Source organism: Micrasema longulum, unplaced genomic scaffold, assembly GCF_059751315.1.
Source record: "Micrasema longulum isolate JH-2025_06_02 unplaced genomic scaffold, ASM5975131v1 h1tg000493l, whole genome shotgun sequence".
In the NCBI taxonomy this organism is placed as follows: domain Eukaryota; kingdom Metazoa; phylum Arthropoda; class Insecta; order Trichoptera; family Brachycentridae; genus Micrasema; species Micrasema longulum.
This window is the reverse complement of record NW_028277690.1, coordinates 61,276-66,540: the sequence shown is the minus strand read 5'-3', so window position 1 is coordinate 66,540 and position 5,265 is coordinate 61,276. Positions and strand designations below refer to the sequence as shown.

General features: G+C 31.5%; 1 long non-coding RNA gene across 1 annotated transcript; it reads right to left on the bottom strand.

The window, feature by feature from the left end:
* Nucleotides 1-592: 592 nt before the first annotated feature.
* Nucleotides 593-4,204, bottom strand: LOC148281140 (uncharacterized). The gene is made up of 3 exons (XR_015822419.1): nt 3,833-4,204; nt 3,342-3,432; nt 593-1,297 (listed from the first exon to the last, which is right to left on the bottom strand). It is a non-coding gene; the product is annotated as an uncharacterized LOC148281140 (long non-coding RNA).
* Between the last annotated feature and the right edge of the window lie 1,061 nt (nt 4,205-5,265).

Here is a 5,265-nt window from a genome sequence, read left to right as displayed (position 1 = left end):
CATAATTAAATTCATTTTATTAGTCTGTCAAAATATAATATAGTATTTTACATAGTAACAACAAACATAAAGAATACATTTGTCATTACAAAGCTGACATTGTAATCAATTCATTATTACTCTATTATAGCTATGTAAGTACTCACCTAGAATTTGCATCCATAATTTGGAATCCACAATACATTACTTATATTGACAGGCTGGAGAAAGTACAAAATATTTTTTAAATATATTTGAATTTCTGATGCTCTTTTACATTTCACTTGAAAGACTTTTATTCTTTCTTTTTTCACTGCTGGTTTTATATTTTTAAACTTATTTGAATTACTTTTAGAATAGCATTTAAAAATAATATATTGCTTTTTTTACCATAATATGTTATTATTTTTTTAAGATGTTTTTTTAAATTAACTTAAATTTATTGTCTTTTTTTCTTTAAATATCTCTTTTTACAAAGAGATATTTAAAGAAGAAATGTTTGGTTCATATTTGTATAAAGAACTAATATTTTATGAGTTATATGTATATATATGAGTATAAGACCTAATGCTAAACACGAAATCATTTTAGTATAGCATACTTGAGAATTTTTCATTATAATCCTAAATTTACATAAATATAATATTTAATAGAAAATATATTATGTGAGTATAAACTACATTTCTCATGATCTAAAAAACGGAGAAGAATACATATAAAATTATAATACAAAATGGAATTACAATAATGTGTACATTCATAAGAGGTATTTAAAACATAATTTGCATCCAGGTAAAAATAGTTTGCTCATATTTATTAGTACATTTTTGTTTTTATGATCAGTATTATTCTGGGAAGTGTTCATTTCAGGGGAGTGTCTGCCTTCCTGGAGGTGGATCTGGTGAGTCCGAAGTAAGTACTGCTGTGGGTGAAGGTAGATTTCAGAAAGTCTTGTCTCCCGTCTGTTCTACATTGTATGGCGTTCTGGAATGGTCTTCTGTGGCAGTCAGTAAATATAAATACGTGGCTCGTGTTGAGAAGTTCTTTGTGGATAAAGGTTTTCTTTGGACTGTGGTGGATGCCTGGTGTTTGTCTGATGTCTGCGAGTCTGAGTCGTAGGTCGTTGACAAATGTCCCCTTGTCCTTGCATGTTGAGGCAGTGAAGAAATCGCTCGGGAGCCTAGTAATTTTTGCTGGCAAACATTTGAGTTCGACTCGCACAGCAAATCTAGTAGTACTATCGGGAGAGTTCTACCCTCTCACTACTCGTATCTTGATCTGCACTTGGGTGAAAATAATTTTGTAGTATGTACTTATTCTGAAAATAAAATTCACAATGAATATACAGGAAAGTTATTGCAACCTACCTTATGTATCTAAATAAGAACTTATTACTGGTGTTTATGGAGTTGCTATAAAACTAGTTTGAACTTGTCTCAAATATAAATGGGAGCTCATTTACATACCATAATTCGGTGATAAGAATCCTGGAACAAATGTATTAATAAGTCCCAAGTATGTCTACATTTAATCGTTTTTCTGTGCCATAAGTTTACTGATTAAAAACAATGTTTTGAGTATGTCCAAATGTTTGCAGACAGGCTGGATTTCCTCCCTAGGGAGTTATCTAGTTCTAAATTTGTTGCAACAGAGAGGGAAAACATTTTCGAGAAGGGAATATGGAAGTCTAGGCACTTACAGGGCTTATGCTCTGTCATAGACTGGTTTAAGTAGGCATTTTACACATTGTAACATTCTCCATTCTGCCTATGTTTTAACATCACATTTCCTCAACTCTTCCATCTGTTTTCTTTTGTGAAGTCAAAGAGCTGAAACTTTTATCATTTGGGTGAGATTTATTCGCCTGAACCAATTCACCTACGACGCAAATTCAGTATTCCCTTCTCAAAAATGTTTTCCCTCTCAGTTGTAACATAAAATTGTTTATATTGGTGACTACTCTTTGGTGTTTGTAGCTTTCTAGAATAAATAAATGTAATAATTAATGCAGAAAAAATATTATAGTAATGTTTTATTTTATTTTTATTTTTATTTTTATTTTATTAGGGAAATCAACAGTTCTATATACATATTTTTAGTAAACAAACAGATATAGTGTATAAACTCAGAACCAATAACAGATTTCCACATAGTATACAAAGTTAGTAAAGAATATATATATTACATATCAAATAAATACAAACAATTTATACATATAAAAATGTTATTTTCAAGTACTCAATAATCAAAGATTTTTAAAATATTAATTTTAAGAACATTAAGTTACTGTAAATTGGGCGGGATAAGGACAAAAAAGGACAAAAATGCTTGAAGAGAGGATAAGGAGGGGGGAGGGGGAGATGTACATATTTATTATTATAATGTCTACTAAGTTACATAATACATTTTTAGTTTAAATTTTAAATCTGACAGAGTGATGTTTGTATAATCTATATTTTTAAATTTTGTATTGTACATTGAAAAAGTCCTACGAAAAAAAGCATTTTTAACATACGATGTCTTACTTGTTGGTACATGAAACAGGTGGTACCGTCTACAAATCCTGGCTGGCACATGTATTGTTATTAAAACAAGCAGCTCTGTACAGTCAACCATTCCTGTCACAATTTTGTAAAGCAGTAGTTGGTCCGCACACACTCTGCGGTATTGTAGAGAAATGATTCCATGGAAGGTGGAGGCAGTGAGAGTAGATACATAAGAAATACCGGTTTTGTATTTAAGGTACTTTATAAATTTGTTTTGAATATTTTCTATTCTACTTATATATATGGCATACTGGGGATTCCATATATGAGAGGCGTATTCCAAATGGCTTCTGACAAATGTATAATATAATGAAATAAGGGCCTTTGGATTATCAAAGTGTTTACTCATTCGAATTATGAAGCCTAACATGCTCAATGCTTTGGAGGTAATTTTATTGATATGCGATTCAAAAAGTAGTTTTGAGTCTAAAACAATCCCAAGATCTTTAATTTCGTGCTTTCTCATTAGTACATTATTGTTTAGTTTGTAATCAAAATTAAGAATTTTTCTTTTCCTTGTGAATGTAATACAGACACATTTATTTATATTCAAAAACAGTTTATTTTCAATACAATAGTCAGTTAGACGATTAAGATCGTCTTGAATCATTAGGCAATCTTCTTGAGATTTAACTTTAGCGTATATTTTCATATCATCGGCATAAAGAAGAAATTTTGAATAACGAAAGCAAACATCAATGTCATCGATGTTCATACAAGAATTACATTGGTATACTTATTTGTATCCATCGACAAATTTGTTGTATTCATTTCATGTTCAAAGGGCATATTTTATTTAAAATTCATCAAACTAACTCTGTTAAGATTATGTTCCAGGCATTTTTCTTGGCTCTTTAATATTCATGGAGAACTCCTTATTTTAAATCACACCCATGTGACTTTTAATCTGAAATGTTGTGTGTTATTTCATAAAATGTCAACTTCAAAATAGGTTAGGATTTGGTAAGGTAACCTAATAAAAAGTTTGATAATGTCCTTACAAGACAAAATGCGTCACATTTTACACCCTTGTAAATAAAAAAAATAAAAGGATAATTGAATCCGATAAAAGCATTTTACTTTGGATACCTTACGAAATTTTAATATAGAATTCAACCAATTATCTGCAGACACAATAAATAGGTTAGGATTCCTTGGAATCTATTACGTATAAACAATGTTATAATAAATGTTTTGAATAAGAAAAATAACATTATGATAGATGCTTAGCTTTTTTCTTGTAGCTTATAAACATTTGCTCTGTTATTTTTATATGATTCTATTGTTATTTACATTTTAGTACATACCTGATATTTCAAGCGTTGTCCCGATATTTCTTCACGAACTTTGTTTCAACTCGACTTTTTAATAGTCTTTGCCCTTCCATTACATAAATCGTCATGATTTTTACAAAATTAATCAATATTTCGTCATTTTCAACATTCCGCACCACGTTTGCACTCATTTTGACAGCTAAACGGTCACCGCTTCGCGACAAAAACCGTTCGAAAACAGTTCGCACCGCTGTGACGGCCGTCCTGCAAATGGCGGCACCGTTGCTTCGACGTTACGTTCACGGTCAACGCTCTCTAGGAAACCGGCGCCATTGATTTACATAGTCAACGTTTTAATGACGTCATCCGCCGTCCCGTGACGGCCGCTTTGTGACGGTACCGCTGTCTTAGGAAACCATAGCTTAAGAGACAGAGTAAGAAATGAAGAAATAAGACGCCGAACTGGAGTCGCGGATATCATGGATCGTGCGGCAAAATTGAAATGGCAGTGGGCAGGACACTCGGCGAGGCAAAATATGGCAGGTGGACACCCAGAGTAATAAAGTGGAGACCATAGGCAAACAAAAGAACTGTTGGAAGGCCACAGAAAAGATGGGACAAATACATCGCCTCTTTCGCCGGTAAAACATGGATGATGAAAGCGGGTGATAGGATGGAATGGAGACGTTTGGAAGAGGCCGCCATCCGGCAGTGGAGAGAATAAGGCTGCAGGAGAAGAAGAAAAATGTACAGCCTAGCCGCTTAATTCAGCTGTTGATTTAACCGTTTGGCGGCGACATGGGTGTATAACGTAAGAGCAAACACAATATCTTGTAAAACAGACAATTTTCTTTCGAATGACGTATAAACCTTTACCATTTTTTAAAAATTTTGGTGCTAATTTTGAAATTTAAAAAAAAAACGGACGCAACTTATGTTAACACCGTTAACACCTAATTCATTTGAATTTTGCTCTCGTATTTTTTCCTAATTTAATTATCAACTTTAATTTAATACTTTTTTTCTCATAAATATTTTTTTTCTATTTCTCATTTTCTACTTACTAATACTAAAAAAAATAAAAAAAACACAATCGAAATTAAACTTTTAATTTTTATTTTATATGTTTTTTTAAATATTTTATGCATACTCTACACCTTTGATTTCATAATGTATTCTAGATTTAGTGTACCCAGGCACAAGCCATGCATGCCTATGTGGGATTTTTTTGTTTTCATGAAAAAAGTTAAATATATTATGTAATAAAAAATGATAACAAAAAAACTGTAAATATATATATTTTTTAAATTATTACCAATAATGTTTGATGGCCTTTTGCCATTTCACACATTTCTACTGTTAATAACGGGTATAAATTTGATATCGTAAATTATATTGAAATCAATATGCAAAAAAATTGTAAACAATTGTGCAAAAATGTGGAAGTTCGACATTCCACGATTTCG